General features: G+C 43.8%; 1 protein-coding gene and 1 pseudogene; one reads left to right on the top strand and one right to left on the bottom strand.

Moving 5' to 3' along the window:
• Erich1 (glutamate-rich 1) overlaps positions 1–19,432 on the bottom strand; it is a gene marked incomplete at its 5' end in the record, with an annotated part of 52,793,804 nt that overhangs the window by 16,833,715 nt on the left and 35,940,657 nt on the right.
• LOC134482514 (small ribosomal subunit protein uS8-like) lies at positions 18,652–18,999 on the top strand (annotated as a pseudogene).

The raw sequence follows: 19,432 nt of genomic DNA, 5'->3' as shown, positions 1-19,432 counted from the left end.
GACTTTCCTAATGATTCATCCAATACAAAGTTGTTAAGTCCTAAACATACATATGGCAACAGTAGGTGAACTCAGCAGGTTGTAATTACACATTAATTCATATATTAATATAAATGTCTATGTACAAAACGACATGAAAAATAAAAAAAATATGAAAAACGGAGGCTCTGAATTTGAAAGTTGGGGGAGATGCTGAAAGAGCTGGAGGCAGGGCGGAGAGGGAGAAACGCTGTAAGTACAAAATATATAAAATTTATATTTTAAATATAAAACTAGGGTTGGGGATTTAGCTCAGTGGTAGAGCGCTTGCCTAGCAAGCACAAGGCCCTGGGTTTGGTCCCCAGCTCCGAAAAAAAGAAAAAAAAAGAGTGCATATGAAAGCAAATGCAGTAAAACTAAATGAAGGGGGAATAAATATAAAACTAAGAGCTGAAGAGAGAAATCAGCCATTATGAGCAATGCCTGCTCATCCAGAGGACCAAGGATTGATGCCCAACACATAGACAATTGCTCAACCATCTATAACTCCAGTGCAGGGGAAGGATGCCACATTCTGACCTCCGTTGGCACTGCACACAGATGCTACACAGACATATAGGCACGTAAGACATCTGTACACATAAAACACATTTTTAAAAAAATTAAATTTTTAAAAGGGCAGAGTGAGGGAGTTCATTCAATGCAGAATTGGAGTTGTGGCTCAGTGGTACACAATGCTTGCTTAGAATAAGGGAGACCCTACATTCAATCTATATGATCACACACACATTACACACACACACACACACACACACACACACACACACACACAATGTGCATGTATGCATACAATTCAATGAGTAGCGGCCTTTCTCAAATCTTGCCTAGATGCCCTAACCTTATTTCCATAAAGGAGGGCTGGGATCTCAAGTCTTTAAGTGCTTTCTATATTATTTTTTAAAAGACTCTTAAGCATAAGATCCCAGCACATGTTAGGATCAATGGCTTAAGAATGGGTTGACTTGACAATGGGAATCCAAAGGCATCATCCACGTGTATTTCTAAATGTGTTAAACTAGCTTTATTACTTAATGAAGGCTTTCCTGCGCTGGGCCCTTCTACGATACTAATATTAAACTGAAAGGTATTCAGGGTACAACAAGAGTGTGCCCATCCAATATGTATCTTAGAGAAATAGCTCCTTTGTGTCCTGAAGATGGATTATTTCTTTGCCCTTACAAGTATTGCTTTCATAAGTTAATTTCATATAATGGTTTTGATCCAGCATTCCAGTAATTGACTAGATCTCTTAGGAAACATTATAACAAAAAGAATTTAACTCAAATATTGCTGCTTTCAAAAGGCTCAACTAAATGGGTAGTGGGAAAGGCTAGGCAATACTGGAAATAAGCTGAGCACTGCTCTGTTATATACTCAAAAGAGTTAAAATGATAAGGTTCATATTCCATAGGTTCTTATCACAATAAAAAGACTGATCTTATATCAAATATCAATACACAGACAAGTTGAGATCTGATCTGATGTCCTCTTCTGGCTTCTGTGGGAACTGCACACACATTGTACACAGCTATACACACAAGCCAAACACCCATACATGTAAACTGCAATGACAAAAAAAAAAGTCCCCCACTTCTCCAGGGCAGCAACGGAGATGTGGGCTCCAAAGAACCAACCGTCTCAGCTACCATCCAGGCCCAAGTCCAGGGCTTTGACTTGGCCCACCCCAATATCTACTCCATCTGTGAACTGCTGGGTTACATGAGGGACCAGCCCTCAGATCCAAGGTTGCGGGATCACCATGACTCAGGGCAACAGCGGGATATCCAAGAGGAGTCCCAGTGAGGATCCGGTATTGATGGTGTAGCGGAAGCCAGAGGCTTTGAACCAGACCAATGACTTGTGCCATGAACCTTTTCAAATAAGCTGTTTGGGCAAAAGGGTGTATACTGTGAAACACACTGCAGCATAGCCGGAGACAGGACAGCTATAACAGGTGTTAGAGAAGGATGTGGCTGACAGAAGAGGAGGTTGTTGCCCAGAGAGGTCTACTGGATTTGGAAGGGGGGTGAGGGGGGAGAGAAGGGAGATCTGGAAGAACTAGGAAATGAATGGGTTTGGGGTGCATAATGTGAAATTCCCAAAGAATAAATAAAAGTTAGTTTTTTAAAATATTCATTATTCTTTTTTAAAAAAAAAAAAGGAAAAAAGAAACGACATTTTCTAACTATACCCATCGGTATCTAAGGATAGTGTGCTAACTTGCTCACGAGTTTTGGGACCCTGTATATTTTCATGGCCGCCGTTCTCCTGCTTCTTTTTCCTTTGTGGCTAAGAGTTCTCAAGGAATAATGTATCCTTGTGATTTCCATTTACATTCACTTTTTTTTCTTTTCTTTTTTTCGAAGCTGGGGACCGAACCCAGGCCTTGCACTTGCTAGGCAAGCACTCTACCACTGAGCTAAATCCCCAACCCCTACATTCATGTTTTTATGTAATACTCCTGAATGTACCCTGGCCCTCTGTATTAGTTAGGGTTCTACTGCTGTGAACAGACACCATGACCAAGGCAAGTCTTATAAAGGACAACATTTAATGGGGCTGGCTTACAGGTTCAGAGCTTTAGTCCATTATCATCAAGGTGGGAGCATGGCAACATCGAGGCAGGCATGGTGCAGGAGGAGCTTGACCTGATAGCCACTCTCTTCATCTGAAGGCTGCTAGCAGAATATTGGCTTCCAGGCACCTAGGACTAGAATATTAAAGCCCATGCCCACAGTGACACATCTATCCAACAAGGCCACTGTTCCAAATAGTGCTACTCCCTGGGCCAAGCACAGACAAACCATCCCACCTTCAGGCGTGCTCAGCAAGGGCTGTGCACTTAGTTATATCCTCTATTCTGGAATTGTTTTCTGATGCACAAAACTGCCAAACCTTCACTCCCTTTCCTCTTCCCCCTCTACCAAACATTTCCAAACATGACAATACTCAGCGTTGCGTTATAGATTGAGTCTGTCTTTGGCCCTATATACCATTGTTTGCCCCAGTGGTTAAGGAGGAAGTTGCCTTTCAGTGGTTAGAATTGCTAACTCTTTTGGTTGTTATTATTGTTCCTTTGAGCTTTGTTCATGCTAGCTCCCTTCCACAGCCCTACCTGCTCTGACTTGTTGCCTTTGTTCACCTCAGGGAGCGGCTATCAAGGCAAGCAAACGGATCATCAACTCTCAATTTTTTTCACCATTATTCTACTTCTGTATTGACTTTGGAGAGTTCTGTCTGAATGTTATCAGGGGGCCATGTACAAGGTGAAGCAGGCAGGGGCTTGTCTTTCCTCATTAACAATCTACTAACCGAAAGGAAAATCCATCTCCCCTTCACTTTGAAAGTCAGAAAAGCACAGGACAATTTATGATTAACGAACAAGAGTGGTAAGTCTTAGAAGACCAGAATCATCGCAGAACAACATTCTTGTGACAGCACCGGACCAGGGAAGGAGACACTATATGAGCCGTGTCACAGGGGACATTCTGACAATGAAGTATCAGGTTGAAAACAGAAAAAGCAGGCCAAGTGATAAGAAGAAAGAGAAGAACATGGATTTTTTTTTTTAGTTGATTTAAGAGAGAAGCTTCAGCAATAGCTGATTAGATGGGGAAAGAATCAAAACATAACTGAGGAAGGGTGGTTACACAGGAGCCATTCCTGGCTGCACACGCGGGCCTGCCTTAGATGCTGAATGCTATGAGGGAAGCAGGCTGCCTAGGAATCACCACTTCAGTCAAACCTGGTTGGGAAAAAAAAATCAATACAACATGTTTTTCCACCTCAAGTTTACTTACAAGTTTCTCTGCATTTCTCCTCATCTTGTAATCTGTTTGGAGCAGATCTGAATTATAAAAGGATGATGTGGAAAATATCATAAATCAAAACATACACTTCAGAGAAATCACCCCATCTGATAAAGCATCCAGTATATCTTATGTGTTTGGTAAGCGTTGAGTAATTTAATGTCATGACGGATGCGTCAGGGCCTTGATCTTACCCTCTGCCCCTCACCCTGAGCTTCACAAGTAGTTTTAGATGTATGTCATTGGCATTAGTGTAGGCTTACTAGCATGCCTGTCTAGGGGCTTCCTAGGCCTGCAGGAGCTGTTCTGACTGAGCACAGAGGACTGGTGTGTCATAGGAGTCATCAGAAGATCAGCAGGAATTAGTAAATAAAAGAATCCTTTCGGGCATGGCCGAGCATACCTGTAACACTAGTACTGGTGGGGCTGGAAGAGGAGGGTCACTAGATTGAGGCCAGGATGGGCTGCACAGTGTTCCAGGCCAGTACCAACTATGAAGTAAGACCTTGCCTCAAAACAAACAAATTCTATGTAAAGAAAAACAATCAAGCAAAACAACAACAATAGCAATAATAATACTTCAACTCTTTGGTCCCCGAGGAGACAGTTCTGAAGTATATTCTGCATAGTTTCACAGAAAGAAGCACCAAAGGTATAAAGAGCATTACCCATAGCTGCAATCTATATAATGATCATTTATGAACTTTTTTATTTCCTGTAATTCCTTTAGCATGTTTCTGAGGATAATCTTTAAACAAACTGTATGCCCCCCAAATCTTTGTTATTACTAATATGCATGTATGTATGTATGTATGTATGTATATACGTATTGAGTAGGTATGAGTATGTGGTTCATATCAGCCTCAAACTACTGGGCTCAAAATACTTGTGAATTTTTTAAGAGGCCCCCCAGGCCTTAGCACAACCGACTCCATGATGGGAACACCAATCAAGTGGTAAAACTCAGCACACAGAGAGCTCCACCTGCCAAGACAGAAACAAAGGCCTAATCCATCAAAGTCCACAGTTCTGGAAAAGTCTCTGAAAGTACTGACCTTGCTTTTGACTTCTGTAGTTCTGCTTACGGCTAACAGTTCTTGCTAACTGAGGCGTATCAACCCAGAATACGGTTTTGTGCTTAAAACTCACCCAGAGGAAAGCTCGAGTGTACTAGGATCTCAAGCACCCAGAATGGTTGCCAGGTGGCTGATAAAGACGTTCTTTGGGCTTAAACACGCGTCCGAGTAGTCTTCTCTGGTGAATACCTCACAACACTTCCAGATTCCACCAAGATCTCCAGAGACAAAACCTTGAGACATCTCAGGTCCCAGAGCCCTTCAGAGTGGGAAATAGGTTGGTAGTCAGGGGGCTTCTAGGGAATTCACAGCCTGAGATACTCCAAGCTCCCAGGACTCACTTTGATCAATCATTGCTTAACATTTCAGAGGAGTCTGACATCCACCCCAAAAGGGAACAAACTAGAAAATCTCCTGGTCTGTCTCCTCTGAAAGTTAAGTCTCCATAAGATGTCTTCTATTTAGGATACAAAAAGAATTCTAATCTTGGCTGCTAATCCAGGGTTCAGGATCCTTGTGAGACCTCACTGAACTCCCCAGGTCTACTGAGGTGTATGAAGGTGTGGTGGCCAACCCTGAATGTCTTTGTTATTGGGGTGTGTGTGTGTGTCCACACATACTCACGTGTGAGTCTGTATATCGGTGTGGGTCTATGGGTGTGTATTTCTGTGTGTATCTGTGTGTGTGTGTGTGTGTGTGTGTGTGTGTCCACACATACTCACGTGTGAGTCTGTATATCGGTATGGGTCTATGGGTGTGTATTTCTATGTGTATCTGTGTGTGTGTGTATGTGTGTGTGTGTGTGTGTGCGCGCGCGCACGTGCACGCGCTACTGTCACTTGGTTGGAGAAACAGTTCTAAAATAAAAGGGACTATGAGCTGTCCTGGGACCATAGCCACCCACTGCTGCCCCTGGAATGACTTTGCAGAGGCTCACAGTCGTCCTGCTGCGCTGCGCCCCACTTCCAGCATTGACTGTTGCTGCTGTTGCTATGACAATGCCAGCATCTATAGTAAGCATCAGCTGCCATGGCCCAAAGAAGAGTTTTACAGAATGAGACCAGATATGATGTCTGTTCCTCAAACAGAAAAACTCCAGACCTTCTGTGAAATCAATTGGCCCTCTTTTGGAGTTGGGTATCTGAAACACAAAATCCCAGCCAACCTCACCAGTCCCCGTCCTCATGCCTCCCGGCCTCGGCACACACATTGTATTGAGCAGTAGCTTTCACACTCATATCCCCAGGTTAGATCCATGTTCTCTTGTTGCAGACCCAAATCCTTTTGGCCCTGCCAGGTCACACAGAGAAACCCCCAAAACTTCTACCTGGTATTAACCCAGGCACTTCACTGGAAGAAAGAGTACACACAGACAGTTGGTGGGTATTTGCTACAGCCCATGTCGATGGTACACTCGACAGGAGGGAGAGGTTCCTTACTGTGGTCCCTAACTAAGCTGTGCACCACAAAAGCCTCTGCACTACAAGAAACGTCAAAGCGGCAGCAGGCCCCTCCTTCCCGCGGCGGCAGGCCCCTCCTTCTCGCGGAGGCAGGCCCCTCCTTCCCGCAGCGGCAGGCTCCTCCTTCCTGCAGCGACAGACCAGGTGCAGAAAAAAGTCCCACAGGAGCTGTACAAAATGGTGGCTCCTGTCAAAAGATGGCACCAGGACATCTCCTCAGCTGTCCTAAAAGCTGTCCACGGTGGTGAGTCACCTTTCCCACTTCGACTCCACAAGAGTTATTTGTCCACGGTGGTGACATCTTCTTTCCGCCTCAGCCCACAGCCTTGGTGAAACACCACTGCAGGAGCTGTCCCACAAGAGCTGTCCACTGTAGCAGCTCCTCCTCTCCAGCCTCCCCTTCCAACCCCCAGCAGCCCCATAGCGATGGCGCCTCTGCAAAAGCTGGCTGCAGCTGGAAAGGACTTCCTACCCTAACCCATGGGCCTGATTCAGGGAAAGGGGGTTTTAAAAAATAAAAAAGAAGAAGAAGCTACCAATCCCTAAGCAGGAAAACCCACCAATCCCTGAGCTCCTTGAGCTCAGGACTAGAAATCCCACCCATCCTCAATCTGAAAATCTCTGCCCTTGAAAATCTCGGTTCCCTCAGAAATCCTATATAAGCCCTGTCCTTTGTCCAATTCCCCTCTTGGGAGTGATTTGTCCATCTACATACCTTGGACCACCCAATCTCTTTCATAAGATTTTTCTACCTGATAGGACAATCATTGAAGAAGCCAAGGAAGAAATGAAACAATGAAGAAAAAGAGCAGGGCAGAGGCTTCCAAGCTCCTCAGCTCAGCGGAGGTACTCTCTCCTGGAAGCTGAGGAGACTCCCCTCAGAGCACTTACACTTACCTCAAAGAGAAAGGAAATCAAAAGGGGGGATCTCCAGAGGCCCAAGGGAACAGGACAGCTACCATACAGCAGCCCTAAAACCAGTTGGGCCTCTCCAAATCTTGTTCACCTGACTGAACCTGAATTAATGTAGAGCCCAGCCTTACACACACACACACACACACACACACACACACACACACACACACACACACGGACAAAAACGAAAAGATGCCAAACAGGTGACAAATGGGTGATGGTCTCGCCAGGTGAGAGACTGGCACTTCTTGTTATCAGAAGACAGGTGGTCTCCAAGCTCCACCAGGCCACACATCAGGAGGCAACTAAAACCGCTGAGTTACTCAAGCCCAACAAATATTCCTAGATTTGAGCTATCCCTTTCCCTGGGGTCCAACAATGGTCCGGCCCTCATGGCCATAGTTTCTGTAAATTTGACCAAGGTTCTAAATGTTGATTAAAAACTCCATTACACCTAAAGACCACAGAGCACCAAAAAAAGATTAAATGAATAAATAAATGTTTAAAATATGTCCTTGGAAGCATTGAAAATTGGACAAAACTTTACCTTTTACCCTTCTAAGGGCTTCATAGCAGGAACTACTTGTAGGGAGAAATTTGGTTTCTTTGAAACCATAGAGATGTTCTTAGAACGTGTTTTTGTTTTAATCCCAGGTGTGGGGATATGGGACTGCTTTAGATTGCCCTTAGTAGCAGGCTGTGATTTGCCTCCTGCTCTGGCAAGAACATGATTTTGCCAGCTGCAGATAATTTCTGTGTAAGATGCTTAGAATGCTGAGGGCTCTTGAGAGGGTATAAAAATGCCAGAGCTCTGAGAGGGGTGGCCTAGTTGCTGGTTGCTGGAAATATCCTTGGCCCAGGGAACTAGTAGGCTACCAAGATCAACGCCCCCTTCCCCCTCTAGCCTTCTTTCTCTCCTACCAAGTGTTGAGCGGTTGGAAGGGATTGAGTGGAGAAGGGTAGTAAGGAAAGAAACCCATAAAGTAGTCGAAAGTCCACTTACAACTTCTATCCATTCCCTCCTCAAGTCCTTCCAGACCCTGCAACTAATAAGACCATTCATTAGACAGTTAGCCCTTGCCTGTGTCCGAGCCTCCCAAGTTCCAGCCTGGAGACCTTGGGTGGGTAAACAGAGTCTCAACCCAAAACAGCAATGATGGTCGCTGATGTCACCCTCTGGGTCCATCACACCCAGCTGAAGAAGGCCAGAGATGATGATAGATAGATCACCACCATGCCCTCTGACCCCCTAAAGATTGGACATGTTAGTCTTTTCTTTTGTCTCCCCCTGAGAGCAACCGCACCCTCCCATAAGCCAGAATTAAAATGAGCAGAACTCATAGCCAACCTGTCCACTGGGACCCAACCCACCTTCCAGGTAGAGCTCTGTAAAATATGATGCTTCTGGGGAGTGGATGGTTCACTCGGTCTCTGGGAGGGGCACACCCCTGGGGCTGTGGGTCTATCAGTAAAAAGGAAGGGCTCGCCAGGAGCCGCAGGACCCCTGCGCCTGAGACACTACCGGAACCTGAAGGAAACAGACCGGATAAACAGTTCTCTGCACCCAAATCCCATGGGAGGGAGAGCTAAACCTACAGAGAGGCAGACACGCCTGGGAAACCAGAAGAGACTGCACTCTACACACATCTCAGACGCCAGAGGAAAACACCAAACGCCATCTGGAACCCTGGTGCACTGAAGCTCCCGGAAACGGCGGCGCAGATCTTCCTGGTTGCTGCCGCTGCAGAGAGCTCGTGGGCAGCACCCCGCGAGCGAACTTGAGCCTCGGGACCACAGGTAAGACCAACTTTTTCTGCTGCAAGAGACCTGCCTGGTGAACTCGGGACACACAGAGGCAGAATTCCTCTAGGACCGGGCATTTCCTGTGGTTACCGGGAGTCCCACACCCGCGGATCCCGGCCCGCAGCAGCTCTCTGCTCCCAGACCCTGTGGGAGAGAGACCCCACCGCCTGGTCAGGTGGGCACTCCTGAGGCCCAGAAACCAGAAGAGACTGAACTCAAGACACAGGCCCACAGGAACAGCTGAAGACCTGTAGAGAGGAAAAACTACACGCCCGAAAGCAGAACACTCTGTCCCCATAACTGGCTGAAAGAAAACAGGAAAACAGGTCTACAGCACTCCTGACACACAGGCTTATAGGGCAGTCTAGCCACTGTCAGAAATAGCAGAACAAAGTAACACTAGAGATAATCTGATGGCGAGAGGCAAGCGCAGGAACCCAAGCAACAGAAACCAAGACTACATGGCATCATTGGAGCCCAATTCTCCCATCAAAGCAAACACGGAATATCCAAACACACCAGAAAAGCAAGATCTAGTTCCAAAATCATATTTGATCATGATGCTGGAGGACTTCAAGAAAGACGTGAAGAACTCCCTTAGAGAAACACAGGAAAACATTAATAAACAAGTAGAAGCCTACAGAGAGGAATCGCAAAAATCCCTGAAAGAATTCCAGGAAAACACAATCAAACAGTTGAAGGAATTAAAAATGGAAATAGGAGCAATCAAGAAAGAACACATGGAAACAACCCTGGATATAGAAAACCAAAAGAAGAGACAAGGAGCTGTAGATACAAGCTTCACCAACAGAATACAATAGACAGAAGAGAGAATCTCAGGAGCAGAAGATTCCATAGAAATCATTGACTCAACTGTCAAAGATAATGTAAAGCAGAAAAAGCTACTGGTCCAAAACATACAGGAAATCCAGGACTCAATGAGAAGATCAAACCTAAGGATAATAGGTATAGAAGAGAGTGAAGACTCCCAGCTCAAAGGACCAGTAAATATCTTCAACAAAATCATAGAAGAAAACTTCCCTAACCTAGAAAAAGAGATACCCATAGGCATACAAGAAGCCTACAGAACTCCAAATAGATTGGACCAGAAAAGAAACACCTCCCGTCACATAATAGTCAAAACACCAAACGCACAAAATAAAGAAAGAATACTAAAAGGAGTAAGGGAAAAAGGTCAAGTAACATATAAAGGCAGACCTATCAGAATCACACCAGACTTTTCGCCAGAAACTATGAAGGCCAGAAGATCCTGGACTGATGTCATACAGACCCTAAGAGAACACAAATGCCAGCCCAGGTTACTGTATCCTGCAAAACTCTCAATTAACATAGATGGAGAAACCAAGATATTCCATGACAAAACCAAATTTACACAATATCTTTCTACAAATCCAGCACTACAAAGGATAATAAAGGGTAAAGCCCAACATAAGGAGGTAAGCTATACCCTAGAAGAAGCAAGAAACTAATCGCCTTGGCAACAAAACAAAGAGAAGAAAAGCACACAAACATAACCTCACATCCAAATATGAATATAACAGGAAGCAATAATCACTATTCCTTAATATCTCTCAACATGAATGGCCTCAACTCCCCAATAAAAAGACATAGATTAACAAACTGGATGCGCAACGAAGACCCTGCATTCTGCTGCCTACAGAAAACACACCTCACAGACAAAGACAGACACTACCTCAAAGTGAAAGGCAGGAAAACAACTTTCCAAGCAAATGGTCAGAAGAAGCAAGCTGGAGTAGCCATTCTAATATCAAATAAAATCAATTTTCAACTAAAAGTCATCAAAAAAGATAAGGAAGGACACTTCATATTCATCAAAGGAAAAATCCACCAAGATGAACTCTCAATCCTAAATATCTATGCCCCAAATACAAGGGCACCTACATACGTAAAAGAAACCTTACTAAAGCTCACAACACACATTGCACCTCACACAATAATAGTAGGAGATTTCAACACCCCCCACTCATCAATGGACAGATCATGGAAACAGAAATTAAACAGAGACGTAGACAGACTAAGAGAAGTCATGAGCCAAATGGACTTAACGGATATTTATAGAACATTCTATCCTAAAGCAAAAGGATATACCTTCTTCTCAGCTCCTCATGGTACTTTCTCCAAAATTGACCATATAATTGGTCAAAAAACGGGCCTCAAGAAGTACAGAAAGATAGAAATAATCCCATGCGTGCTATCAGACCACCACGGCCTAAAACTGGTCTTCAATAACAATAAGGGAAGAATGCCCACATATACGTGGAAATTGAACAATGCTCTACTCAATGATAACCTGGTCAAGGAAGAAATAAAGAAAGAAATTAAAGACTTTTTAGAATTTAATGAAAATGAAGGTACAACATACCCAAACTTATGGGACACAATGAAAGCTGTGCTAAGAGGAAAACTCATAGCTCTGAGTGCCTGCAGAAAGAAACAGGAAAGAGCATATGTCAGCAGCTTGACAGCACACCTAAAACCTCTAGAACAAAAAGAAGCAAATACACCCAGGAGGAGTAGAAGGCAGGAAATAATCAAACTCAGAGCTGAAATCAACCAAGTAGAAACAAAAAGGACCATAGAAAGAATCAACAGAACCAAAAGCTGGTTCTTTGAGAAAATCAACAAGATAGATAAACCCTTAGCCAGACTAACCAGAGGACACAGAAAGTGTGTCCAAATTAACAAAATCAGAAATGAAAAGGGAGACATAACTACAGATTCAGAGGAAATTCAAAAAATCATCAGATCTTACTATAAAAGCCTATATTCAACAAAACTTGAAAATCTGCAGGAAATGGACAATTTCCTAGACAGATACCAGGTACCGAAGTTAAATCAGGAACAGATAAACCAGTTAAACAACCCCATAACTCCTAAGGAAATAGAAGCAGTCATTAAAGGTCTCCCAACCAAAAAGAGCCCGGGTCCAGACGGGTTTAGTGCAGAATTCTATCAGACCTTCTTAGAAGACCTCATACCAATATTATCCAAACTATTCCACAAAATTGAAACAGATGGATCACTACTGAATTCCTTCTATGAAGCCACAATTACTCTTATACCTAAACCAAAGACCCAACAAAGAAAGAAAACTTCAGACCAATTTCCCTTATGAATATCGACGCAAAAATACTCAATAAAATTCTGGCAAACCGAATCCAAGAGCACATCAAAACAATCATCCACCATGACCAGGTAGGCTTCATCCCAGGCATGCAGGGATGGTTTAATATACGGAAAACCATCAACGTGATCCATTATATAAACAAACTGAAAGAACAAAACCACATGATCATTTCATTAGAGGCTGAGAAAGCATTTGACAAAATTCAACATCACCCCTTCATGATAAAAGTCCTGGAAAGAATAGGAATTCAAGGCCCATACCTAAACATAGTAAAAGCCATATACAGCAAACCAGTTGCTAACATTAAACTAAATGGAGAGAAACTTGAAGCAATCCCACTAAAATCAGGGACTAGACAAGGCTGCCCACTCTCTCCCTACTTATTCAATATAGTTCTTGAAGTTCTAGTCAGAGCAATCAGACAACAAAAGGAGGTCAAGGTGATACAGATCGGAAAAGAAGAAGTCAAAATATCATTATTTGCAGATGATATGATAGTATATTTAAGTGATCCTAAAAGTTCCACCAGAGAACTACTAAAGCTGATAAACAACTTCGGCAAAGTGGCTGGGTATAAAATTAACTCAAATAAATCAGTAGCCTTCCTCTACACAAAAGAGAAACAAGCCGAGAAAGAAATTAGGGAAACGACACCCTTCATAATAGACCCAAATAATATAAAGTACCTCGGTGTGACTTTAACCAAGCAAGTAAAAGATCTGTACAATAAGAACTACAAGACACTGAAGAAAGAAATTGAAGAAGACCTTAGAAGATGGAAAGATCTCCCATGCTCATGGATTGGCAGGATTAATATAGTAAAAATGGCCATTTTACCAATAGCGATCTACAGATTCAATGCAATCCCCATCAAAATACTAATCCAATTCTTCAAAGAGTTAGACAAAACAATTTGCAAATTCATCTGGAATAACAAAAAACCCAGGATAGCTAAAGCTATCCTCAACAATAAAAGGACCTCAGGGGGAATCACTATCCCTGAACTCAAGCAGTATTACAGAGCAATAGTGATAAAAACTGCATGGTATTGGTACAGAGACAGACAGATAGACCAATGTAATAGAATTGAAGACCCAGAAATGAACCCACACACCTATGGTCACTTGATTTTTGACAAAGGAGCCAAAACCATCCAATGGAAAAAAGAGCATTTTCAGCAAATGGTGCTGGTTCAACTGGAGGTCAACATGTAGAAGAATGCAGATCGATCCATGCTTATCACCCTGTACAAAGCTTAAGTCCAAGTGGATCAAGGACCTCCACATCAAACCAGACACACTCAAACTAATAGAAGAAAAACTAGGGAAGCATCTGGAACACATGGGCACTGGAAAAATTTTCCTGAACAAAACACCAATGGCTTATGCTCTAAGATCAAGAATCGACAAATGGGATCTCATAAAACTGCAAAGCTTCTGTAAGGCAAAGGACACTGTGGTTAGGACAAAACGGCAACCAACAGATTGGGAAAAGATCTTTACCAATCCTACAACAGATAGAGGCCTTATATCCAAAATATACAAAGAACTCAAGAAGTTAGACCGCAGGGAGACAAATAACCCTATTAAAAAGTGGGGTTCAGAGCTAAACAAAGAATTCACAGCTGAGGAATGCCGAATGGCTGAGCAACACCTAAAGAAATGTTCAACATCTTTAGTCATAAGGGAAATGCAAATCAAAACAACCCTGAGATTTCACCTCACACCAGTGAGAATGGCTAAGATCAAAAACTCAGGGGACAGCAGATGCTGGCGAGGATGCGGAGAAAGAGGAACACTCCTCCATTGTTGGTGGGGTTGCAGACTGGTACAACCGTTCTGGAAATCAGTCTGGAGGTTCCTCAGAAAATTGGACATTGAACTGCCTGAGGATACAGCTATACCTCTCTTGGGCATATACCCAAAAGATGCCCCAACATATAAAAAAGACACATGCTCCACTATGTTCATCGCAGCCTTATTTATAATAGCCAGAAGCTGGAAAGAACCCAGATGCCCTTCAACAGAGGAATGGATACAGAAAATGTGGTACATCTACACAATGGAATATTACTCAGCTATCAAAAACAATGACTTTATGAAATTCGTAGGCAAATGGTTGGAACTGGAAAATATCATCCTGAGTGAGCTAACCCAATCACAGAAAGACATACATGGTATGCACTCATTGATAAGTGGCTATTAGCCCAAATGCTTGAATTACCCTAGATGCCTAGAGCAAATGAAACTCAAGACAGATGATCAAAATGTGAATGCTTCACTCCTTCTTTAAAAGGGGAACAAGAATACCCTTGGCAGGGAAGAGAGAGGCAAAGATTAAAACAGACACAGAAGGAACACCCATTCAGAGCCTGCCCCACATGTGGCCCATACATATACAGGCACCCAATTAGACAAGATGGATGAAGCAAAGAAGTGCAGACCGACAGGAGCCGGATGTAGATCGCTCCTGAGAGACACAGCCAGAATACAGCAAATACAGAGGCGAATGCCAGCAGAAAACCACTGAACTGAGAATAGGACCCCCGTTGAAGGAATCAGAGAAAGAACTGGAAGAGCTTGAAGGGGCTCGAGACCCCATATGTACAACAATGCCAAGCAACCAGAGCTTCCAGGGACTAAGCCACTACCTAATGACTATACATGGACTGACCCTGGACTCTGACCTCATAGGTAGCAATGAATATCCTAGTAAGAGCACCAGTGGAAGGGGAAGCCCTGGGTCCTGCTAAGACTGAACCCCCAGTGAACTAGACTGTGGGGGGGAGGGCGGCAATGGGAGGAGGGGTGGTAGGGGAACACCCATAAGGAAGGGGAGGGGGGAGGGGGATGTTTGCCCGGAAACTGGGAAAGGGAATAACACTCGAAATGTATATAAGAAATACTCAAGTTAATAAAAAAAATAAAAAAATTTTTTTAAAAAGTAAAAAAAAGGGGCTGGGGATTTAGCTCAGTGGTAGAGCGCTTACCTAGGAAGCGCAAGGCCCTGGGTTCAGTCCCCAGCTCCGAAAAAAAAGAACCAAAAAAAAAAAAAAAAAGTAAAAAAAAAAAAAAAAAAAAAGGAAGGGCTCTGGTTTATCCAGTACAATACTCACCTGGCTGATGCCCATCCGGACACTCCAAACAGCAAGAAGCCAAGCAAATATCATTGTGCCCAGTGAGGTTACAAAACCAAGGCATGTGAAGAGCATACCGATCTCTTTATAGTACCTATCTGTGGCTATAGACAATGCAACCCAATATCCATAAAGGCTAGGGTCTGCCAGGAAGCTGAAGGTCACTATTGGGAAGCCATTAGAACCTGAGGAGTGGGCTTACACCTAGATGATCCAGATCCAGGTAGCAAATTCACTATCTGAAAGAAACCTGCCCCACTGACCCAATCCAACTCATCTGGGTACCCCTGGAACACAAGCCTCTTAAGATGTTAAACTGCGAAACTCCAATTTTCCTAGGAATTCCTTCAGGCACCTCAAGAAAAAGGGTCCAGGATGCAACAGAAGCCAGCCCATCATGTTCAGGACACTTAAAAGAATGTATCATTTCCATAACAATTCTCAACTGGACATAGGTCAGGACCACTGGCTGTGCCTACACCCCTCCCCCAGCCAAGGGTGTCAGGATTGAAAGAAATAAACTCTACCTCCATCCCTAATAGCTGTAAATGGGACCAATCTAAGCTCACAGTTGGGAGACCTCCAAAGTGAGGGTGCCTGTTTAATGTCCCCCAAGATGCCCCCTTGATATGCAGGTTCTTGTTGCCATACATAGCAGACTAATTTTAGAAATGACAATAAAAAGTATTTCCAGGCTCCAGAGTCTACCTGGCTTGCTTGCACTAACAGCTTGACCAAGTGTGCATTTCTGAATTGCTTACATGGGAGGAAAACCCACTCTTTTGCATCTCTGTGTGTGTTTGTCACAGATGCTCATCTTTTATAATGGAGAAGAGGGCAGGGCCCACCTAAATCTAGGCTCTGGGCTTCCCCTTGCACAATGAGCCATCCCCAATCTCACTGCCCTACTGATGGGGCAGGTGTCATGGGTTTCACTGCAGTTGGAACTTCAGACCTAGTTATGGGAGATTAAAACTTTAAGGCACGCCATGTTCAAGCAGACATAGACCCGGGCCATCTAGAATCCCAGTTAGATTCTTTAACCTAGGTCAGTCTTCAGAACTGAAAAGCGATTGGACCACCTCTTTATGAGACAAAGATGTCTCTGTGTGGCACTGGGAGAAACCTGTTGCTTCCAGGCCAGTCAGTCAGGGATAATCAGTTGACCACGGTCAACAATAACCTTTAACAAAAATGTCAAGGATCTAAGAACTAATAGCAAACTTCGTTCTCCTGGTGCCCCAGGTTAACTTACAGTCGTGTCTAGGCCATTAATCTTTGATGAGTCCACAATTTGACGAATAGCCATAGAACCAGTGGGGAATATAACAGACACCCAGGCCTTAAAGGCCTCCAGATCTTAGCACAACTGACTCCATAATGAAAGCACCATTCAGGCTGTAAAACATCGTATAGACCGCACGACCTCACAAAAGGAACACAAAGACCTAACCCATCAAAGACCATAGTTCTGGCAAAGTCCCTAAATATACAAACCTTGCTTTTTAGCTTCTGTAGTCCAGCTTCCCACTGAATATTCTTGCTAATTGAAGTATGTCAACCCAGGATGTGGCTTTGTGTTTAAAAAACCACCCTGAGAAAGGCTTGAGGCTACACTGGGATCCCAAACACCCAGTGTAGTCATCAGCCAGCTAATAAAGACTTTCTAGTGGCTTAAGCCAGAGTCTACATAGTCTTTTCCAATGGATAACCCCGCAACACTTTTAACTGCCAGATAGCTGGGGGCGTAGGCTCACACTACCGCCCTTACTCTAAATCCTTATTTTAAAGTTGGCTACTGGGAGTTCAGAAGCTAAAAGTTATCGCTTCTCGGCCTTTTGGCTAAGATCAAGTGCAGAGGCTAAAAGTTGCTGTTCATCATGGATTGAAGCTGAGAGCCTTTCTTTCAGTGTTGCCCTGATCTTCTAATTCTTTAGGGGCTGTGACTCCAGGACTCTAAAGTTAATGGAAATATAACTTGAAATCCCATGACATAAATTTGGTTATCCATCATTCAGGTTGACCAAAACCTGAATACTAATCAGACTCTGTTGGTTATAAAGCCAAAGAGAGGTGTTAATTTACTAAAAATTCTCAGGTATCTGAGTGCCAATCTGTATTGAACCAATCATAAGTCATTTCCAAGAGAGTTGCATTGATGCTGAAAGGTAGAAGTTTGCCACTGTTAATCCCTCCATAGGTTCAACCAATTCTCACCCAAATCACTTAGCTCCCTGGCCCCTCACAAGGCTGTTGGGAGAATTAATGAGTTACTGCTGGAGAAGTACATTTGTGCCTTAGATGGATGTCGCTATATAAATGCATTACATTACAGCTGGGTTACACGCAATGCAAAGACGTTTAGACCCTCGATTCTTTCATAATACCAAGAGGTAATTCTAATTTGAAGATAGATAGCTTCCTCAATCTTCTGTCTGAGAGAAAAGGCACTCACCGTAAAGAGCGAGCAAGCAAGGCAGCCCTGCCCTGAGGGCTGGCACTTCTCCCTGGCTCCCAATTGTTCCCTGGCTATGTATGTGCCCTCTCCTCATGTCATCCCTGCATTTCCTCTGCACTGCCGGCTCAAGCAAGCGCCATGTGAGCACACAGAAGCAAGAAGCCATCTTTGAAGCGAAGAGCCCTCCTTAAATTCCAAACCTGTCAGTTAATCAGCTGGCCCTTTGAGCTGGTTAATTTATCGGCTTGATTCAACTGATGCACACGTGGGAGAGTAGTAAGGCACACTTGTGAGTATATTTGTGAGGATGTTTCTAGAGACAATAGAATCATGAGGGCTCCAACCTAATGGATGGTGGTTTGATCAAATGATGAATTAAAATGGGAATCAATTCTTGGGAAGTAAGACTTCCGGTCTGGTTAGGGGAAGCAAGTCACTGGGGGAACGTTCTTGCAGCGGGAGGGCTACCTTCCCCGGCACTTCCTGTGGCAGCTCTCTACGTCCGGTCTGCCAAGAGGTAAGCAGCTCGCTGATAACACTGCCCCCATTATCATGATGCTCTGCACAACTGCTTGGGGCCAAAGGACAGTGAGCTAAGACCTCCGAAGCCCTGAACTGAAACAATTGTCCCCCTCCATTTGTTCTTGCCAGCGTTTCAATCAAGCCACTATGAGCCAAGGCTCCTGACGAGAACAACTCTTTCTACCACACATTCTTCCAGAACAGTGAGCTGATTAGAACTTCAGTGATCCCACTCTCTTTCTGCCATCTTCTCTCGCCGTCACCATGATGTGAATGAATGTTCTGGCAGATGCTCTCAAGGGCATCAACAACGCTGACAAGAGAGGCAAATGCCAGGTCCTCATCAGGCTGTGTTCCAAAGTCACCATTCGGTTCTTAATTGTGGTGATGAAGCAGGAATTCATTGATGAGTTCGAGATCATTGATGATCACAGAGCAGGGAAGATTATTGTGAACCTCACAGGAAGGCTGAACAAGTGTGGAGTTATAAGCCCTAGATTTGATGTTCAACTCACAGAGAAATGGCAGAACAATCTGCTCCCATCACGGCAGTTTGGTTTCATTGTGCTGACAACCTAGGCTGACATCATGGACCATGAAGAGGCAAGATGAAAACATACAGGAGGGAAAAGTTTGGGATTATTTTTTTTAAATGTAAAGCACAAATAAAAAGCCTAAAAAGAACTTCAGTGATGTGGTTAAATGTGACAAGCCCACTGCTGGTCTATCTTAGGCATTTGTAGCTTCTTAATGTTGCCATCTTGTCCCCAGCCTAACATGTTTGCGATAGAAGGTCCCCTAGTTTAAAGAATTAAGTGAGCTGTTGATCCCATAAGGAGCCTACCACAAAGGATTCCTTGCTTTGTTTGTTGTTTGTCTTTTGAGAAGGTGTCTCACTATGTAGCCCTACTTGCCTGAAACTCCTGACTAATCCCTTGGAAGCGTGACTGGGGAGCAGTGGTCCAAGAGAAGAGGAATGGCTCCCCTATCTGATCACCTCTCTTCCAGAGATGTGGGTAAGCCTTTTCTGGTCTGTTTAACAATG

This window comes from Rattus norvegicus, chromosome 16, assembly GCF_021556685.1.
Source record: "Rattus norvegicus strain SHRSP/BbbUtx chromosome 16, alternate assembly SHRSP_T2T, whole genome shotgun sequence".
NCBI classification, from domain to species: Eukaryota; Metazoa; Chordata; class Mammalia; order Rodentia; family Muridae; genus Rattus; species Rattus norvegicus.
The sequence above is the reverse complement of the archived record's forward strand: the minus strand, read 5'-3'. Positions and strand labels throughout refer to the sequence as shown.